This window comes from Tenrec ecaudatus, chromosome 13 (genome assembly GCF_050624435.1).
Source record: "Tenrec ecaudatus isolate mTenEca1 chromosome 13, mTenEca1.hap1, whole genome shotgun sequence".
In the NCBI taxonomy this organism is placed as follows: domain Eukaryota; kingdom Metazoa; phylum Chordata; class Mammalia; order Afrosoricida; family Tenrecidae; genus Tenrec; species Tenrec ecaudatus.
In genome coordinates this window covers 58,835,612-58,857,864 of record NC_134542.1, presented here as the reverse complement: position 1 = coordinate 58,857,864, position 22,253 = coordinate 58,835,612, and the positions used below count along the sequence as shown (strand labels likewise).

Genomic DNA, 22,253 nt, shown 5'->3' with positions numbered 1-22,253 from the left:
GAACACAGGTTAGCCCATTAGGAAAGGAAGAATGGAGGCAGAAACAAAGGAAGGAAGTGAAGTAGGTGTTGATACGTGAGAAGATTGCAATTAATTCAATGAAATTGGATGTATGGGAGTTATTGAATGTAAAACAGGATCTTCTTTGAAAACCTTTACCTAATTCACAGTGAACTTTAAATATATATAATGATTATCACCAAGAAATTCCTATAATTCAGTACTATAACACATGGGGCCACCATGAGTCAGAATTGGCTTGATGTAAGGAGTTAGTGCTTTTCTTTCTTTCTTTTTATTTTCTTTTTACAGATTTTTTGGTACATAAGCCACATATCATACAAGCCAACAGTTCAATCATATCAATAAATATTATAAAATCATTAGCCTAATCAATTTTAGAACATTTTCTTTTCTTCAAGGTTAAATCACTTTAAAATGAGTTGTGTAACCACAATCAGTTGTACTGCTCCCTTCCCTCTTCTGCATACATTGTTTGCTCCCCCAACCCCTCACCCTCCTATCTCCCACCCACTCCCTACCTCCCCTATAAACCCTTGCATCAACTATTAGCTCTATGCATCTACTCCTGTGCTTCACAAATTGGAAAACCCAACAGGAACAATAAACAGAAACAAAATAAAGTGGTGAGGATAAAATAATAATACAAAGATAAGAATACCAATAATGAGTAAGAAAGAGAAGATCCCTCTCAGTATTTTAAAAGGCCAGCGAAGAAATTTTTGTCATGGAGCAAATAAGAGATACTAGACCCTAGAACCATTGCAGGTTGGGTTAACAGGAAGGTCTGCTGAACAAGATCAAGGTCAACGCAGTATAATCACCAGTACAATGATCACTATGTGAGAGTAAAGTTGTTGGCGACCCTTGCCTGTGGCTCGGGAGAACCTGTGGCTTACTCCACTCTGCGACCGACAGGTTTGGGGCTCCCATAGCCCTCCGTTAGCTTCTACATTTTTTTTTCAGCTTAGGCTCTGATACTGTTTCCTTTGTCATATTTGACTTTTGTTACTGCTGTCTTTGGATTACACAAGCTGGTGTGCTTTTCACTTAGATGGCTGCTTATTTGAGTCCAATCCTTTAAGACCCCAGGCGCTATTCTGATTGACACCATCTGCTTTCTTCACCACCCTTTGCTGGAGCAGCCTTATCTTCAGTGATCATTACAGGAAGATAAGTATCAAGCAGGGCCATGTTCTCAGAACCAACTGTTCTTGGATTGGGGAGAGTGACGTAGGAACCCAGAATCCATTTCGTTGTCCTTGGGTTATGTACAACTCAGGTCTACTTTGGTGGACTTAATCTGACAAAATCAAAGCCCCATAAAACCTACTACCACAACAACACCAACCAACCAACTAGTAAACAATAAAGGGGGGGAAAAAGACTAAAGGAAGGAAAGCAAACACCCATAGACACAGAAAAACAAAACACTGTCAATCATGCCCCTGGGGTATAAGGTGATTGCACTGGTATCATTGAATTGTCCAATGACACAGCACTCCAGACACCGTCAGTATGCGGGGTCTATGCAAGTTCACGGACTGCAACCCATGAATTGTTGCTCCACATAGTTAGAGCCCCCATTCAATTGTGCTCTTTACCCTAAACATGAGGATTGGTGCCAGGGTAAAACTTCCTCGATCAATTCTTCCAAGTTCAACACCTACCCAACAGATCAAAACCTGTCATGTCACTGTGAGGAGGGCACTAAGCTACTAAATATGTGGTGATTCTGGGCCCCTTTCCATTGGACACACGCCAAATCAGCGGTTCCCCCAAGATCCCGTGACCGCCACTGCCACAGATCCAGGGTGGCCATTCTCTGCTGCTTCTCCCATCTGATTACCCCAGTCCGCAGTCCAAGGGTATAGGCACCTTTGAGACAGGGCTCAGCTCATTCTGCTGGGCCTCTATGTTAAGTCCTTCTGGTGTAGTCCCTGGGTTATGTTACGCTGCCCAGCAGGTCAGCGTAAGGTCGTCATGGCGTGGTTCACTGAAGGTTGGGTAGAAGCACATTCATAGTATCTACCCAGGAACATAATCTCTGGTCCATTGTCCACATAGGTCCCCTATAATCATTGTTTAGCATGCCTTCCAAATGTGAGGTGACTTCTCCTCTAGTCATCCACCATACTCACCAAGAGAACTGTCGGCATTTCCTCCAAAATGCAGATGCTCTTCTTCCTTGGTCTTGGCTTGGCTTTTCAGCAAGGTTCTCCTTCCATTCCTGTGGGGGTCCATTGATTTGTGGGGCCCAGACTTATCTCGATGCTGTAGAACCTCAAGTGCATGGTCTTCTTCCCTTTCCCCCCTCTTGGAGAAATGACCCCAGAAAATGTGGTTTCTCCTCCTTCAAGGGGGCTCTTGTGAGGTGAGTACAAGGGAGGCGATATGTGGTAGCCTCCTCTCCTTTTGTTCAGGACTTGATCCCTAAGATTTGTCTAATTGGTGTCTCTCCTTAGGACAGCACTTTTCCAGACTGCTACCAAAAAGCTTATTAATTGTAAATAAGAGCAAAACTGGACTCCCACCCCCCCAAAAATCTCATTTTTATAAAGTTTATCAGTGCAAAATGTCCTAATACTTAGGTCAAATGCAAATACAATTTTACCTCCAAGACTACTAGTTAGGTTTTCTATGTTCCAAAAGGGTTATCAAACATCCTTTAAAACTCAAGACAAACTCACTACCATTGAGTGGATTCTGACTTATAGTGATCCTGTGTGACAGGGAAGAAATGCCTCTGTTTGTTTCCTAGACTGTAACTCTTTACAGGAGTAGAAAGCCTTGTCTTTCGCCCAAGGAGGAGTTGATGATTTTTGAACTGCTGACCTTGAAGTTAGCAGTCCAATGTATAACCACAATGCCAACAGGGCTCCTGATTAAACATCTTTGAATAGTGTGTGTAACTCCAAATTAGAAGGCTGAAATTATTTTCACATGCTAGGTCATGTAATAAAAATATGAACCATTACAATAAAAGAGTTGTCGCCTAAGTTCCCAGAGATTTCAGATATTTCTTTGCCCTTTATTAACTGAATAGTTCTTCAACCCATTATAGGTTTATTAACATATTCTACTAAGAAAAAAATTTCTCAAATGAATAATCCAAGTTGTAAAATTAAGAATCCATACATTTAAATTTTTCCACATTTTAGTCAGTTGTTCATAAGAGTAACTAGAAAATAAGTGAACCAGTTTATCAATGAAGCACTTTTAAAGTATTTATGCAGGTTCCAATGAAATCCTTATTACAACTGTTCTCTTATAAAATTAGAGAGCTTCCTATCCCTTGCTAAAGATTTTGGCAGATTCCTCGTAAGACAAATATATAGAAATGTTATAGCTAAAAGTAGATTACAGAATATAAATATCATGGTGAACACTTCACCTCTTTCCAATGATTCACTGTCTAACGCTACTTTTAAGGCTGCCAATCTACATTTGAATTCATTTAAAATACAAATCAAATAATTATGTAGCTCCAGGTTATTATAGTAGACATATCCCAAGACTTTGTTCAACAAAATACAGAAGTCAAATGCTGGGTTTTAAATAAACATTCATGTTAAGATTTAGTTTCTGAAGACACTAGTGTTCATAACAACTACTTATGAAACCTGAAAATGCTAAGGTTATTTTTCTAAAGCAAAAACTGTACAGGTCAACAATTATGACTGCTTCTTTAACTTGCACGCATATTTCCAAGAGCATTGTAAATTTCCCCATATCATCACTTAAAAGCCTAGTGATATTGATCTCAGCATTGACCAACACTAGATAGGAAATCTACACAGTTCTAGAAAATGATAGCTAATACATACAATCCATCGTTTGTAAAATATGCCACTTACCTAGAAGCATGTTTCTTGGCAAGAGTCAACTGAGCTAGTCTGTACTGGAAAACAAATGTAGCAAGAGCTGAGGGGCACTTTCATCAGCCAAACGTTTTATTAGAGGTTGAACGGGAACCTTGACAAACTTGTCCTTGTACCCCACGGCTGCTGGAGCACAGGACCGACTGCACTTGCTCACTGTGTTCCCTGTCGGAAACTCACAAACAGCCCAGTGACCGTCAGAAGGTGCTGCCTCTTCAGGCTACAGAGCCAAAAAAAAAAAAATTATAGAAAAGTAGGTTACTTCACTGGAGTTTCAGATGTAAATTCCGAATTGATCATGCTGCTGTGTTAGAATTCCAGGTACAATCTTCTGCTAAATTCACTAGGAAAAGAATCCATAAATATAGTATGCAAATAAGTTCACAAAATCATATTTTAAAATGGAGCTACCTTCTTTCTGAGATATTGATTTTCTCTGAGAATTTAAAACACATTTCACTGTAAGCTAAAAAGAAATAGTGCCACCAAAATTAAAACAAAAACCATCCCTCAATATCATATAGACGCTTTAAAGGGAAGTGGCTATTAAAATGGTATCCCTCACCAGGGACCAGAAAATGCAAACATATTTATTATTTGGTGTTATGAGTTTGAGCTTCCAGTGAGATTTTAGCTTCACAATGGTTTGTTTGTTTGACTCCAATACAGAGATAATTATTTCCGAAATAGGTTTCTCCTGAGGGAAGAACAGCCTTACAGTTCTAAAGCAATAAGGATATTGCAGTGAACATTTAACAAAGAGACATCTCGTTTCTTTTTATTTTCCTACAGGATGTGTATTAGCAGTTTAAAAAGAGACAATCTACCTCAGCCCAAAGGAAGAATATATAGCATTGCCAACTAGTGCCGAAGTCAATGAGCTGAATGTGATTTCTGAGACGGTGTTTTGTAAAAAGGAGAAAATAAAATGACACTTGCAAACATGACTTGTTTCAGCCACTGCATTTAAATTATCCTGAAGCCAATACTACTTTTTATACATTATAAATGATGCAGGACAGCATTTAAAACGGTACGGGGTTCAAACTGTCCAGATGTGACATTGGACACATATTTGTGCACATGTCTGAATCCCCCTTTCCCTGATTCAACGTTGACACGGCTCGGTTTTATTTGGGGTCCATGAACTTGAGAGCACCAGGTTTAGTACAAACGGGGTGAAAACAGGAGAAAAGTGTAAAAGGGTAATGAACCTAGGGAAAATGACGAAAGCATTAGCTAACAGGATAGATTGGAGTCAAGGACATTGAGAGCTGACTGCAGGCGATCGAGATAAACATGCCACCAGCTGCCCTTGGGGCAAAGATGAGTCGTCTGTTCCCACGCGGTCTTAGAAACTCTTATGGAGCAGTCTTATCTTGGCCCGTTGGGTCATTATAAGTCAAAATGGACACAATGGGGTGGGTTTTGTACATATATGTGTAGCCACTTATCCCTATGTTAGATACATAAACCTCTATCAATATTTTCTTCTTTCTCATGGAGACCCTGTGATAATTGGTCTTATGTCAACTTGGCTGAGCCAAGATTCTTCCATGATGTGATCTAACAAAATGTGAGAGACCAGGCTGCTGTAGAAAGGTGAGGGTAGGCTACCCACCACGTTTTCAGTATCTGGCAAGGTTCTACTTTTCAGTAGCTAATTCCTCTGAAATAGATAGTTCATTCCTTCTTCATAGTCTGTCCTTGGTCTAGATTCTAGACTCTAGAAGCTCTGCTGAAACCTTTTCACTTTGGGAGACCTTGCTGGTATTTGAAAATACTTGGGACATAACTTCTAGAGTCACAGCAACATACAAGCTGCCACAGTACAACAAACTGACAGACATAGCGATGGCACCAATGGGCTCAAATATATGAGCAATTGTGAAGATGGTGCAGGACTAGACAGTGCTTTGTTCTGTTATAGAGTCTCTATGATTCTATAAGTTATAGAGCATCTATGGGTGGACACCAACCTGAAGGCGCCCTGCAACAACAGGGTGGAGTGCTACCTCCTTAATCTGGTCACAGCCTTGATACAATTAACTGGAGTTCCATCAGGGGTGTGGTCTCTTCTTAAGATGAGTTGACCCAGTAAGTCAATTCCAACATACCTTACAAGACAGAATGGAACTACTCCATGTATTTCAAAAGGATGTCAGGGCTGCACATCGTCATGGAAGCAGACTGCTTCCTCTTTCTCCCAAAGAGGGACTGGTTAGGCTCAAACTGCCAACCTTTGGGCTGTACTCCAATGCCTGGCTCACTGCACCACCAGGGCTCCTGTGACTAATTCTAGAAGTACACAAGGGTAACTGTCACACAATCATGATGAGTGGCAAATCAACTCATCTCTATCATAGGCTGGATCACAGAAAGGGGAAAGGACCATGATTGGTTTACAATTGCAAGTGAGAAAACTAGTCAGGGCTTTCTGACTGATACAGCTGTTAGGCTTAAGGCAGTTGGAAAAAATCAATGACTAAACCAAACCTAGAATCAAATCTCTTGACCAGCCTACCTAGCACAGCAGGAAGCACAATGTCCGATAGAAATAAGTAATGGATGGGGTTGTAATCCCAGGTAACTTTACTGTCTTGATACCGGAGCTCTTTACCAAAATAGTGTTTGTGTTAAGGTCGCAAGTCCAAGTTTGTTTGTTTGATTTTCAAAGTCAAATTATAGAACATTAAAGAAAGCAGAGCGCCTGGTGATACTCATTTTGTAAAGTAATAAAATTAGTAAGGACTTACAAGATCATGGCATTAGAATACAGGACTGGTGGGGACCCTTTGATCACTTGGCTATTTGATGCATGGAGGGGGAAGCATGACCATGCAGACCTGGCAACCACGTGCCACTAAGTCACTAAGGATATGCCCAGGGAAGCCCCTGAGGGGAAGACCACTCTGTCTTGAGCTGATCTTGGAGCTGCCATCTGCTTTCAAATACACTCTGCTTGGGAAGAAAGCTTTGGAATTGCTGGCTAAGCTCAGAATGGACTCAAATGGAAGCTGGACTTAGGTCAAGCCTCAAAATGATGTTAGGGCTCCCACTGCAAAGCAGAGTCTTCCTCCGTAGGTCAAGTGCTTTAGAATTCAAGTTCCAATACATTCTCTTCTCTGGTCATGGGTTTTGCTAAAAGTCTTTTGCTCACACTTAGGTCGCCATGTGTTCTTCTGCACAGACTGGTCCATGGCTCCTTTAGATGGCTGCTTAGTTTAGGCCTAGTGTTTAGATCACAGGTGCTATAATTTTGGGTAGGTGGGAACCATTTGATTCCTTCATCATGCCTTATTATAACACCAAGTCTTCAATTATGATTTAATGAGGCTAAGTGTGGATTGGGCCAACATTCCTACCAATCGATGTAAATGCAAAGCCTCAATGGTATATATATATATATATATAAAGTTCTATAATGGGTAAACGACATATCAATTCGAAGCAGAGATGAATGTGTATGTACACATGCACTTATATATTCATAGGCATTTTCCTGAAAATTGGGTGGGAGACTGCTTTTCCTGTCCTTGAGCCCCTCTCACTTTCACCTCGAGATTTCCAAACCTGTGTGCATCAGAATCAAGATTTCAAATGAGCCCAGTCCTGCTTGGCCCTTACTGAGAATCTGTCTATCCACCCCAGTTATGACTGAATCAGAATCTACACGTTAATAATATCTCCAGGTGATTCCTATTGAACTCCAAGTGGTACTTATGTCTAGATTTTAAGTAAGTTCTATAGCTCCTCCGATAATGCTTATGTCTCATCACCTCATCTTCTGGGGATCTTCTTAAACTGGAGATTCTGGCTCAGTATATCTGAAGTGGAACTAGATTATTCACCTGGCCTCAGATAGTTGGAACGAGTCCATTGGCACCCTGGCAGGAATCCCTTGGAGGGCTTGTTTAACAAAGACTGGTGGGCCCTGTTCACAGTTTGACTCAGGATGCCCGGGGTGAAGACTAATCATTTGCATTTAAACAAGTTACAGGGGATGTGGCTGCGGCTCATCCCAGACTAACTACACAGAGAACCTCTGCTCTCGCTCATCAGGCTACTTAGCACCCAAGAGGAAGGCAGTTTCTGCGGTGAATTGTCCTATTATCATATTACCGTTTATAGGAAGACGCATGGCCCCTCCCTCACCACACACACTCTCACATCTCTGAATGCCTCAGGATAACAAGCCAGAACGCCTCACTCACGGCGGTAGCACGGAATGTCGGTCGGCGCATGCACACACTTGGTCAGAGTTACTCAGATGGTCGCATCAGTTGGGTTTTTCTCACTGGACTTCATGTGGTGCATTTAATTGTCATTGTACAATGCTGTCCTCCATCGCTTCATACCTCAACACTAGTATTTGGCTTTAAATTAGTAAAAGTGATTGTTTACAAAGTCGGGCGTAGAAACCAGTGCGGGGTATACATTGTTATTAATGAAGCAGATGCTCATTATTGGAAGAATAACAGAAACGTCAAGTTTTCTTGCAAAGCAGTGATCTAATTGCATGACAAGATCAAAGAGAATGGCAACCTCGAGGAGAAGCTGTTATAAGTGCAAACATTTTGCCTGTTTCAGGCCCAGCAATCAACTGAAGGCAGAAGAAATGGCCAAATCCTTCCAAATACTCACAGACCTTTCCAAGCGGTGAGTTGCTGATGTGTGTGATTCAGAGTTGAAAGGGACTGTTTCCCAAGGCCCTGTTTCATAGGCTCCCACCCCTCGGCCATACATTAACTGCTGACGTGACTTAGAATAAAACAAGCCTGCATCTATTCAACCAGGACATTTGGAGGAAGCGCAATCATTGCTAGCAGCAGCTTAAAAAAATGTAACATCTCATGTGCTGATTTAAAAGCTGTTTCCACCTACAGTGTGGTCTGAAATCCACCTGACGAGCTCAGCCCTCAGCCTGGCACGCAGGCAGACATCTGAGGGGGACAGAGACTTGCTGGATCAGCGGGTGGTGTGAGCATCACTGACCACGGAGGAACTAGCAATTTAATAAAATAGCAACAATCCTCGCGGCGGTGGAGCCTGTTCTGATGCACAGCGAGCTGCACGCGGCAGGAGAGACCTGGTCCACAGGTGCGTTTGGCCCACAGTTTTTGTGAGGCCGACTTCCAGACTGTCCATTTCAACGGCCCCCGTTTAAGTGAGTAGTTATGGGTAAACCGTTTGCGCCCAACCCACCGCTGCTGAACTGATTCTGTGGGACCCAGCAGCACTGCCCCCGGGCTGCCAAGCTGTAATCGCCATCGCAGTGGGTTGTCACGCCTTTCACTGGCAGCCTGAGCCCTGGGGGCCCCTGCGGACTCGGGTTAGCAGGCTTGCTCTTCACCATTGTGCCACCCAAGTGCTAGAAAATGCTAGAAGTCATAGATTTCTGAGCAAACTACTTTCAATTCCAACCTTTTATACCGACGATAACCCTTTGGGATTGCCCACATGACGAAAACTACACGCAAGGAAGCTATGAGTGAGTCTCTCTCCACGGAAGTTTTATAAAAATGAAAACACAAAGCTGCGTGAATATTACGATGAGACTGTGAAGGCAGAGGAGGGAAGCGAATACGGCGATCATGGCTGTCCATCTGACCAGGCCAGGGGTGTGGGCCTGATCCAAACGCCCAATACTAAGAAACACTGATGCATAGACGCCCCCCACCGCCACATTAGAGGGCCCACACCAGCCCGGTACCAACTGCACGAACTTTTAAGCTCTTGAGAGTGTGAACACTTTGAAAGAAGGGGGGCTACCCAAAGCTAAGACAGAATTTTCATACTGGAAAATCACCCATTATCATTTGGCCTGCTTCCCTAGTGAAAAAGAATTGTTAAAACAGATTTCTGTGGTGCATTTCAGTCCTTACATTTTATGCATAAAAGTAACAAGATAGGGCCCTTTTCAAAGTTCTGAAACTTTGTGAAAGTTAATGGTTAATTAAAGGAAAAGCACGTCTTTTCCAGGTAGCTGATATTTAAAAACCCACTGCTGTCTAGTCGATTCAGACTGGTAGTGACCCTATAAGACAGAGTAAAACTGTTCTCTGTGGTTTCTGAGACTGTTAATCTTTAAGGGTGCAGACAGACTCATCTTTCTCTGGAGGAGCAGTCGGTGGATTTGAACCACTGACCTTGTGGGTAGCAATGCAACACTTAAGCTACTATGGCAACAGGACTCCTTACTTGATATTTAGGAAAAATAAAACAAATAAAACTCATGGCCATTGAATCAATGCTAACGTATAGTTACCCTAGAGGGCAGGGTAGAACTGCCCCTGTGAGTTTCTGAAACTAAAACACTTTACAGGAGTAGAAAGCCCCATCTTGCTCCCACAAAGAGGCTGGTGGTTTCAAACTGCCGACTCACAGTGAGCAGTCCAATGTGTCATCACTATCCACCAGGGCTCCTTATGTGATATTTACTAATTCATAGAAGCTACACATAATATAAATTTATAGAGAGGAAACACTAATATAATTTATGTACGAATTCATAGAGTATCCCTGGTGTAATATAAAGCATACTCTCACTCAACTGCTAACCAGTTAGAGGTGCCAATCTATCCAGAGGCACCTGCAAAATGCCCTGGCAAAAGCAGCCATGGAAAATCCTCTACAGCATAGTTCTACTCGAACACGTACAGTGTTCTCAACGAGAAACTGCTATGAGTTGGAATCGACTTGACAGCAACTCACAGGGTGAAGAAAGAGATGGAAATCTATCTGGAGTACCTACTCCTCATTTATTCATACAGCCAGGTGTCAGCTACGGGTATGTATGTATGCAAATACATTAATTTATAATGAAAGGGATAGAGGCCAGTGTACATATATTTATATGTTAAGTATTAAGGTAACAGATGGACTTTGGGTCTCTACTCAAGGCCTCCCTAAACACAAGAATGCTTTGTTCTGATAGCCTGGCATTCTTTGATGCTCCCCTTCTCGGTACGATCACTGAAGACAAAGTGGTTGCATAAGCAAATGTGGTGAAAAAAGTGGATGGTGCCCCACTATCAAAAGATACACCATCTGGAGTCTTAAAGGTTTGAAGATAAACAAGCAGCCATCTAGCAGCGAAGCAAATAAGCCCATAGGAAGAAGCACACCAGCCTGTGTGATCATAGGTATTGATGGGATCAGATACCAGGGATCAAAATGTCCAAAACAAATAATTATATCGATGTGAATGAGGGGAGTTGGAGTGGCGACCCAAAGCCCATGTGTAGACAATTGCACATCCTCCCACAGAAGGGTCACAGTGAAGGGATGGTTCAATCAGGGTGCAGTGTAGCACCGAGGAAACACATCTTTCCTCTGGTTCCTGAGTGATCCCTCCTCCCCCACTGCCATGACCGAGCTCTACCTTAGAAATCTGGCTGGACCAGAGTACACACAATGGTACAGATAAGAACTCTGGACACATGGAATTGAGGATAGATAAAACCCACAGGAACAGTAGTGGGAGTTACAAGATCATGAGGGTAGGGCGATGGTGGGGTTGGTGCGGGGCACAAAGAGAAAGAAAGAACCCATCACAGAGCTGAATATATTCATCTCCCCAGGGGGACGACTAATAGAAATGTGGGTGAAGGGAGACAATGGACAGTGTAAGACACGAAATAACAACAACAATATATAATTGATCAAGGATTCATGAGAGTTGGAGGGTGGGGGAGGGATGGGAAAAAAGCAGAGCGGATACCAAGGGCTCAAGTAGAAAGAAAATGTTTTGGAAATGATGATGGCAACATGTACAAGTGTGCTTGATACCACTGAATGATAGATTGTAATAAGATTTGTATGAGCCCCCCAATAAAAGGATAAAAAATAAAATAAATAGATAACTGTTACATGTGCCCCAGGTGGCAAATGAACAACAAAAAAAGGAGAGGTCACTTTGCAAAAATCAGCACGATATGAGAGAGAAAGAGAGAGAGAGAGAGAGAGAGAGAGAGAGAGAGCGAGCATTTCAGGCCATCAAATTTTCCAATATTTTTTCATTTAGAAGATATGATCATAGGAGCACTAACAGGTAGCTTTTATTGATGTGCTTATCACTGTGAGGAGTGTGGTAACGGATTGATTATTGCTCTGCAGAAAAGGAGTTTAGAGGACACCCTGTCTTGCCGAGTGAAGGGCCACCCATTTCACTTTCCACCGGGGCAGGGTCAGAGCGCCTTCTCAGAGCCACTCCAGGATTCCACACCCTCCGATGCAAGCCTCACTTCCATGACCCCGGCCTGCTCTGCACTTGAGGCCTGGTGAGTCGCAAAGGCTCAGGCATCCTGGCAGGGTGCTGGGAGCCTGGATGAGCACCTGGTCCCACACAGGCTGAGGCTTCAGGCCCAGTTCAGCTCACTCTGGGATGTGATTCAACTCTCCTGTATTTCTTCCCAACACCTTCTCCACTGTTGCTTTCTTCTCTCCCTTCTCACTCTGTAGCAATCATGAGCTGGTAGGCCTCCGTCCACAGAGGAGCTGAGAACCCAGAACAGGGGCAACGTGGCTTGGTGCTGCCTGTGTGACCACCTAAAGGCTGTAACTATGGAGGAGGCAGCCCATTGTGGCATGTGGGGCCCCTGAGGAAGTATGGGGCATCCTGTGGCAGGAGTCGGATTCCCAGAGGTCACGGAGACTCACCCCTCCAAACAGAAGACACTGCACAGCCACAGCCGCCGTGCTCCCAGCCTCCTTAAATTACAAAATGGTTGGATTCCAGATATTTTTATCTTTGACATCAATGTAAAATGTCAGGTAGAGTTGTGGAATTAATTAACTGTTTGAACTTGATTCATGACTTCTTCGTGAACCTCTAGGATCTTATGGTCTGAGTGGTATGAGAATCAAGCCAGCTAAATGTGAAAGCATTTGAAACCATAAATTGATATGTAAACTTATTATGTTTGAAATACTTTGACTAATGAACTATACGCAGAGAAATAAAGGTACTCCCGAGCACATTAGAACTGCTTAACTTTAGAGGTTGCACTTTTATATGTTTGTGGTATCTATTAACCACCTCTTAAATTGTCTATTTGTTTATATCCTTAAGACAAGGTAGCCTCATTCACTTATTCGTTAGAGGCTGTGGAGTTGGATTTGACACACAGCGCCTCTGCTTACAGCAGAAGGAAGCACCCCAGGTCCTGCTCCGAATGGCTGTCATCTTGAGGCCATGCTGTCCTCCCCACTCAATCCATCTCCCTTTGAATACCGACTCTCTACGTTGCCAAGCAAGTTGTCCTTCCCAAGAAGTTGGTCCCTCCTGGATAACATGTCCAAAGTACATGAGAAAAGTTTCACTGTCCTCACTTCTAAGGAACATTCTAGCTTCCCTTCTTCTAAGAAAGATCTGATCATTATCTGGCAGTTCTGGTATAATCAATATTTTAGCCAGCACCATAATTCAACTGCAGCAATTCCTCTATGGTCTTCCTACCAAATGCATATGAAACAATTGAAAATATGTGACTGTGGATGAGGCACTGTGGCAGTGACATAATCTCCTGTCAACGTGCAAAGGGGCAGAGGCTAGCCTGTCAATCATGCCATAGCCAATGAGGTCTCTGTGTGGGCATGACCTTTTCCTGAGGATTCTGAGAACTCCTGTCTTCCTCCCTGGAGGCAGGACACACACTCCCCCTGAAAGACATTCCTGTTGACAAGCCACATGGAGCTAAGCTGATGAGGTAAGAGCCTTGGGGCTCGAGAAGCCATGTGGAGACCCCTGCCATGGGATCCACAAGACTTTCCATCCAGTGGCCTATGATCTTCCTGCACTCGGCATAATTGCATGTGTTGCGTGAGTCTGAAGAGGAATTTATAGGCTATATCAGACACATGGGCTAATATCAGACTTATGGACTCGATCTGGACTAGGCTGGGGTGTTTTCTTGTTAGACAATTACTCTTTGACCTAAAGCTCATTCTTCTACGCATATGAGTATCTATGAGTTTGTTTCTCTAGTCTACCCAGACTAACACAGCCACGCTTGTCTGCAAAGTGACATCTTTGTTTTTGAACAATTTACACAAGTCTTTTGCATCAAATTTTCCCTTTGTTTGGCTTTTTGAGTGCTACTTTCATGGGTGTTGGTTGGGAAATTAAGAACTCTTCATTTCAAATTTGCCTTCAATTATTGGTTCAAGTGTGAGGGCTTTTGTTGTTGTTGTTGCTTATGCTGGTGTAATTCACACTGGGTATGCTCACTCATTACTCTCTGTCATTGAGTGCATGCTGCCTCAAAGCGACCCTCTACGTAGAACTGGGTAGAACTGCCTCTGTGGGTTTCCAAGACTTTAAATCTTCATAAGAATCTAAAACCCTGTCTTTCTAGATTGAATCCCGGCTCGTAAGAACTGCACCACCAGAGCTGCTGAACCAGCAGAGTCCTAATAGACCACTCTCATTCATGGGGAGACAAAGTTTTAAAAATTCAGCTCTTGAAAAAAATCTACCATACCTTCAAAGCAGGGTCAAAAGGAACTAGCATTTACGGAGAGAGAGGTATGTTGCAGGTGCCTTTTTTCAGGTGCCTTATAAATAATTCTCATAACAACAATTATACAGATGATGAAACAGAGTAAGACAGATGATGAAGCAAATCGGCAAGTCCAGAGGTCACACACTTCAAATCCGGAGTGCCTTTCAAGCGGCCTCCTTTTTAAAGTCCAGACAATTTTATAAAAAACAGGATTCAACTGATCTAGACCATTATTTCAGATTTTCCTATCATGCCAGACATTAAGTTTGAATACATTTTACCCCTTAATTCAAGAGCCCTTATATTTATTATCTAAAATACATGTAAAATTCTTCAGTAGTAGTCCATTTTGCTACTTAGATGTTTTTACTTACTGTGATTTCTAGTAGGATTATACTTAACTGAAGGAAAACTTGTAGCTTAATGAGCTTTTCAATATTTCACAAGTAAAGTGCACTGTAGTTGAAAGATTATCTCTATTAACTAATCTGCCTCTTTGCTGAAGAGCATGAACATTTGAGAAGTTTTGAGTCTGAGAATCCCAAGAGGCCAAGAAAAGCAAAACAAAGACAAGAAGGAAGAGACTCAGCTTTGCCAAATGATAACCATCCTGAAGTTTAAGGATGGAGGAGGGTTACGGATTATGGCGCATACATATTTTGAAATATTATAAAATATATTTAGTGACAGGATCATATTTACTCTGTTGCAAGTGAGGAAAAGGATGTAGAACTGAATGTACAAAAAAGGCTAAATTTGTAAAACTGTGCATGCTATCTATTATTGTGAATATTTATATATGTGACTGTATATGCAGAACACATCTGGGATAAATACTCAAGATTATGTTAACATGTGGAATTTTGAATAATTTTACTTCTTATTTACTCTTATCTCTATTTTTTATATCAAACTGACAATAAAAACTCAATTTTTCAAATTTAAGTGGGAGAAGTTTGGCTTTTTATATGAACACTTACATAGTTTGTAAAAATCTGATGGACAATAAAATAGCTGATTCATACCCTGCTTAAAATTTTGTAGTGGATACGTGTTGAAAAATATCCAAATTCCCAAGTTTCTTTTTGGCCCTAATAACTTCTTGATTCCACTAAAGCAGCGGTTCTCAACCTGTGTGTCATGACCCCTTTTGGAGGTCGAAGGACCCTTTCACAGGGGTCACCTGATTCATAACAGTAGCAAAATCACAGTTACATGCAATAGCAATGAAAATAATTTTATGGTTGGGGGGGTCACCACAACTTGAGGAACTGTATGAAAGGGTGGCGGCATGGGGAAGGTTGAGAACCACTACACTAAAGTGAGGTTATAGACTTGGGAAAATCTTCAGACTAAACCCAGCCAGGGGCTCAGTGTGGCGGTCACTGTTGGGATGCTCCTGGGTACTAAACCCACTGTCGTCCAGTAGGTTCCCACATCCACGCCCTAGATAGGGCTCCTGAGGCTTTGTAAACCGTTAAGGGAGAAGACAGCCTCAGCTTTCTCCCACTAATGTCTACGAAGTGGTGTGAAATACACTAGATAAAAGGGACTGAGGAGAACGGCGATATCATATTGATGGTGTGCTTCAGCTCCTCAGCGCTCAGTCTCCTCACCTGTAGCGTCTGCATCCATAGAGACGAGAGCCGGAGCCGCAGAAAGGAGATGGTGGGAAATCCAGCTCAGGGGCAGGCTTTGTATGCGTGTGACTTTTTCGGACACAGTAGATCTTTTCAGACACTAGAGCAGCATTGCCATTTCCACTTAAGTGTTTAACTTACTTGAAAGAAGTAGTTTACAGCTGGGAGAACGTGGTTCCCTGGAAACCTTTTACAGCACATCAGTCCTCGTTAAGCTATTGATCCTCTATCAGTGTCTTTGTCAGAGTTCCATGGCAACATTATGCCATAGAAGCATCATAGTTCAGATGCATCAGATCTCTGCAAACCTGGACACCTTGAAGAATGATTCCGTCATCAGTGGTGCTGCCAGGCAGGGCACCTACCCTCCCTCACTGGAGAGCAGATGCGAGAGTAAAGCAATGTGGGCCTTCTGAAGATCAACACGGCTCAGACATGGCAAGTTGTTCCACGGAGTGAAATTACGATTGCTAGCTTTTTGTCCCCCCTTTTCTTTTCCTGTTCCTTTTTCATCTCTACCTGACTAGGAGGCACTCACTCAACCTTGTTTACTTTTATGCAAAGCCAGCTTGTACTCTCAGGCGGAGTTTGCCTAGGGCAGCAAAATGCACTGTGACTGTTTTTCCCTTGCGGGTGATCACCAGCTGGGAGGACGGTGTTTTTCCTAGTTTGCCTGAGGCATCTCTTCAGACAGTGCTGGATGAGACCATACAACTTCAGACAGCTTGGACAATTTTGAAGTTACATGCTATTCTGCAGACAGTGTTTAGGTACACCCAACTTTAAAGGCTGAAATCCAAAGGGATTTTAAGATTTACTCTGCATTAACATTAAAAAAATTTAATCCCTGGTGTAAAAATCACCAGTGGGTCTTGTTTTTATTCAAGGACTAGTTACAGTAGGTGTTGTATATATTCCATAGGGTGTAGATTAATTAGACTCAGGACAGGCGGCTGAATTATCATTTTAGAGGCCTTTGGGGATAGTTTTCTCTCTGCTTTTGGACTGTTAAAGTAGTTATAAAGAGATTTTTTTATCAGTAATAAACAGTATCAAGATAATAAATATACAAATTATAAACCATCTTAGCAACAAACGTTGCTAAATCTTATCAAATAATATCCTTAACATTAGATGCAAATAACATTTTGCTGAGGCTAATTTAAATATAGTTGTAGTAATACCTTAACAGGGAACTTCAAGAAATTCACGCCGGATTCAGAGAGGATGTGAAACGATGATAGAATATGGATCTGGAGGGAGATCAGATGGATACTAGGTGAAAGCGGAGGACACCAAAGAGATGTTTACCTGTTTTATTGCCTTTATTTTGTGGATTATGGCAAATTTTATAGAGAACGGTCTATTTACAAACAAAACTAGGAGATGCTGAGTGGTTTACAATCAAGGAAGATGTGTGCCAGGGTGGATCAATCCTTTCACCATACTTATGCAATCTATAGACTGATGAAATAATGAGAAAACCAGGCTCTATGAAACAGGCGGAGTTTTAGAGGACGACTTATTAGCACTCTTCAACATAGAGATGCCATGATCTTGCTTGCTGACAGGGAAGAAGAAGGTCACAGATGACAGCCAGTACTACAGATCACACTTCAACGTAAAGAAAACAGAATTCTTCACGGGGCCAACGTGCAGCATTATGCTAAATGGAGAAGTTGTGCAAGTTGTTAGGCTTTCATTTTATGTGGATCCACAATATTTGCCCATGGAAGCAGCTGTCAGGAACTCAAAATCTATGTGCATACAAGGAGTCCCTGGCGGCCCTCTGGGATAGAGCATTGAGCTGCTGACCAACAGGCGTGTGGCACAAATCCACCAGCTGCGTGGATGGCGAAAAATAAGGCTGCTATTCTGGTACAGATGTGCTCTCAGAAAACTCCAAGAAGCAGTTCCATAGCGTCCTTGTGTGTTGAAATTGACTTGGTGGGAGTAGAGAGTTTTTGATACCTTTGAAAGCTGGGAAGTGAACGAGAGACTAGAGTCGATGTCTGTGACGTGTGTTGGTGACAATGAACACTGATTACAACGCGGACTGCTGGAAGAACAGGCACGTCTGACCTGGAAGAGGGAGAGCCAGACGGCTCTTCAGAACTGAGGGAAGTGATTCCCCTCACGGTTGATGAAGCCGAGGGCCATGGAGGCCGCCCACAGTGAGGTGGGTGAATTGAGGGCCGGCATCAGTATGAGGGCTGCGGGGCCACCCCGTTTCCTTCTGCTCCCAGAGGGTGCTCTCTGAGAGCCACTCAGACGCACCTGGGCACAGCAGTGAAGGCAAAGAGGACTTTACTTGTCTGCAAGAATGACTTTCTTTGCTTTCAAGTGGTAAGTGCTGATGGTGTTAAGATTTCAAGCGTCTTAGTAGTACCCCCCTTGCCACTGAGTCAGTACCCACTCACAGGGACTGCAGGTTTCCCAGCCTATCACTGTACAGGAGTAGAAAACCTTGTCTTCCGCTGGAGGTGGAGGTGGTTTCAAACTGCTGACCTGACATGTGGCTGCCCCACACCTAACCTACTGTGCTAGATGGGTACAAAGAGTCCCCAGCATATGACATAGTAGAGATGTATAGCAAATCATACTTCCATTGGTCACTTTTTCTTTTTTATACATGTTAACATAAGCAATATATACAACATAGAACGTGGTCACGTGTAATTTTCTGATCTCACCATCCTACTCCTAAACCAACCCACTGCCATGGAGTCTATGCCAGCTCAAAGTGACCCACAGGACAGGGCAGAGCTGCCCCGGGAGTTTCTGAGGCTGTGACTCTTTCAGGTAGAAAGCCAAGTCTTTCTCCTGTGCAGCGACTGGTGATTTCAAAAGGCTGGCCTAAGGTTAGCAGCCCTGCTGGTGGCCACGGTGCCGGCAGGGCTAGCGATCAGGTTTATAAAGATGCTTATAATAAAGGACAATAATGAATAGCCTGGCTATCAGACAGAGGACATCATAGAGCCTATCATGGCAGATGGATTTAGGGTAAAATGTACCATCCTATCATTTGATCTCCCTTTGACCCATTTTAAATTTGTTCTACATTTTGTGTCTGCTTTCTTTTTGATATTTTGCCCTTCTCTCTTTTATCTTGTCGTTGCTGTGGGGCTCTATCTCCTTTCTTTTCTGTTTCCGTGTTGTAGTTTTGTGTGTGTGCATGAAATCCAACATAGGTAAATCTATAGACAGCAACTGGATTCATAATTACCTAAGGACATCGCAGGGGAGGTTGGAGGGAAATGGGACGCTAACAGCAATAACTACAACAAGAAGAAAGTGTTCTGAAATGGATTGTGTTGATGGCTACACCCCGCTTCTGAATAGTGAATTATATGATATGTGAATTATATGCCACTAAACATCTAATCATAATGAAAAAGTTTAATGAGATATTTGACTTACATTAAAAATGATGACGTAAAACAGTGGTGGTGGGATGAAACCCTTTAGTCAGTTGAGGGCTACCTGCACACGTTTTGAATTTTATAAGGCATGTTGCATAATCATAAAATCTTAACATGTAATGACTCAAATCTTATATTTTTTTAACATTTGTAAATGTGTGAATTGGGTGAAGGCTTACAGAGCAGATCAATTTTCCATACATTTTTGCAGTCCTCATAATGTAACATCGTTTATCCATTTCCTTCCTGTGTTTCCTGTTTCCATTCCTCCTTTCGCAATCTTTCTGTACTTTGTCCTTGGATAAATGCTGCCCTTTGGGTCTCAAATGGTCGATTAGTCGAAGGTGTGCTTATCTCCCTAATATCACCGCTCTCTTTACAGACTTGTCAATTGTTTGGCTGAAATTTGAGCCATGAAAGTGAGTTCCTCTCCAGATCTGAAAAGTGACTTTGCCTCGAGGCTCATACCAGTCTCTATCCAGCCACTAAACCTAGTTTTGTTTTAGGATTTTAAACATTGTTCCACATTTTCCATCCCACTCTTAGACCTTCTAAAGCAATTCCTTTCAGAACAATTGAGAGTGATCGATGGGCACCATCTAGCTCTTCTGATCTCGTAATCATGGGGAATTATGTTAATCCACTAATTAATTCCGTGAGTTTTTTTTATTTTCTTTACTTTTCTTTCCTCGAAATAGGTAGAGACCAATTGGTGCACCTTAGGTGGCTGCTCAGACACAGTCTTTTAAAACCCCAGTCATTGGGATATAGAGCCTTGTCACAGTGAACTCTGCTGTGCCAAGTGACCTTGTTGACTCCCAAGATCATAGTCATTTTTCCAATGACAAAACTGAGATCCAAGGAGGCAAATTGCCTTGCTTATTGTCACACAATTGATTGATGAAGAATTATAAGAATATTTATGTATACTCCAAATCTTTTTGAGTTTCCATTTACACTACGCACAGAGTGTTGAGGCTACTAGCGCCTCTAATCTTACATTAGACTTGTCTTTGGCTAGTGTCTCTTGATTTCACCCTCTTCATTTGCTCTTCCTAGAAAGAGGTTTCAATGGCTGATGAAATAACTGTTTTTTTAATTTGTTGTTTTCTTGAAGGCAATCAGATTAATGGATATTAAAAACAAATCCCATATACCTGTTATATGTCATACAATGAACAATTTGCATATTATCAGTATTTTTATGTCATTTAATATGCTTGAGATGCAATTGCCTAACAAAATTCAAAAGATTGTGCCAAATGGAAACTATTTTGAGATTTAGGAATATTGATTTTCCATTTCTCTACCAATCTGCTCTTGAAACAGAATACAAGTGTGTTTTCAGTACTTGCCAGCCCCACCCTCTTCAGTTCCATCTGATGCCTCTAGGTACCACATGATCCTATACCAATACATCTGTGGGGTGACCTGTGCTTTTTTGGTTTTTATTATCATCAAAAAAGAGACGTTGGGTGGCGCCAACATTTAAAATACTTGCATTGTGATAATAAAAAAAAAATTTATTGTTTGGAGTTCACCCAGAGAAGTTTGGGAAGAAAAGCCTGGTAATTTGCTGAGAAAGTTAACAGCTGAAAACTCTTAGGAGCTGCTGTTGTTAGCTGGGTTCTCTAAGACACAAACATAATAAAGTTTATTCACGTATCTGTGTGTGAGATAAATTGAGGATATGCTTGTGGTTAATCACAGTGACCCTCTGCACAGCAGAACAAAATAAAACCTGGTCCAGTGCCAGCCTCACAGGCCCTGTGCCTGACATCAGTGTTGCAGACACTGTATCAATTACCTCCTGGAGGCTCTGCCTCTTTTTCGCTGTCCCTTCACTTTACCAAGCATGATGTTCCTCTCCAGGGACTGGTCCCTTCTGACAATATGCCCAAAGTATGTAAGATGAAGGCTGGCCATCCTGGCCTCAGAGGAGCACTCTGGCCATACTTCTTCCAAGACAGAGAGCAATCCCTGGTGCTTTCAATATTTTCTCCAGCACCACAATTCCAATGCATCGATTATACTTTGGTCTCCCTAAGAGAGACCAACTTTGACATGCATATGAGGCAACTGAAAATACCATGGTTAAGGTCAAGTGCATCCTCACAAAGAGACATCTTTGTTTTTCAATACAGAGAGCCCCAGACCTCCATGCTAATCTGTTCTAGAAGGAGCAGCAGGATGCAATGCAGTCTAGTTCCAAATCAATTTTCCCATAAGAAATAACTGAAACGGATTAATCTGTTCTTGACCATTAAGTGTTTACCCTAACCTTGCCTTTTTATACAAAACATTACACAGAAAATTCAAAGTAAATGAATTCAGAGTCAAAAATATAATTTAAATATAAAACACAAGATTTAAAAAGTTTTTAAGAACTACAGTATGGCCCATGCCTTGAGACTGATGAAGATCTGGATCTGTGGACACAGGTGTGGAGAGGAGGGATGGAGAGAGAGGCATTGTGGGAAGGGGAATCCCCTTCCATCCAATCAACTGGCAGCTTTTCAGGAGTTTTCCCTTCTTTGCCTTTTTTCACTAGGACCTGGCTGCCTAAATGTGGTCTGCTGTTGGCATTTCCTTAAATGTTTTCTAAAAGGATTTGTTAAATTATCATCAACAATATTGATAACACGGTTAACCAGTTCCTTATCATTATTCTTTTCAAAAAACTCTTTCTTAGGGCCCATGTTTTTAATCTAAAAACAAAAGTCCACAAAACCTGAGAAAATGATAGCAAAACGCTTGGAACACACCCACAAAGGCTTTACCACC

At 42.2% G+C, this 22,253-nt stretch overlaps 1 protein-coding gene across 3 annotated transcripts in view; it reads right to left on the bottom strand.

The window, feature by feature from the left end:
- ZNF385B (zinc finger protein 385B) overlaps nt 1–22,253 on the bottom strand; it is a 380,374-nt gene that overhangs the window by 247,750 nt on the left and 110,371 nt on the right. The gene's annotated exons all lie outside the window — the stretch shown is intronic.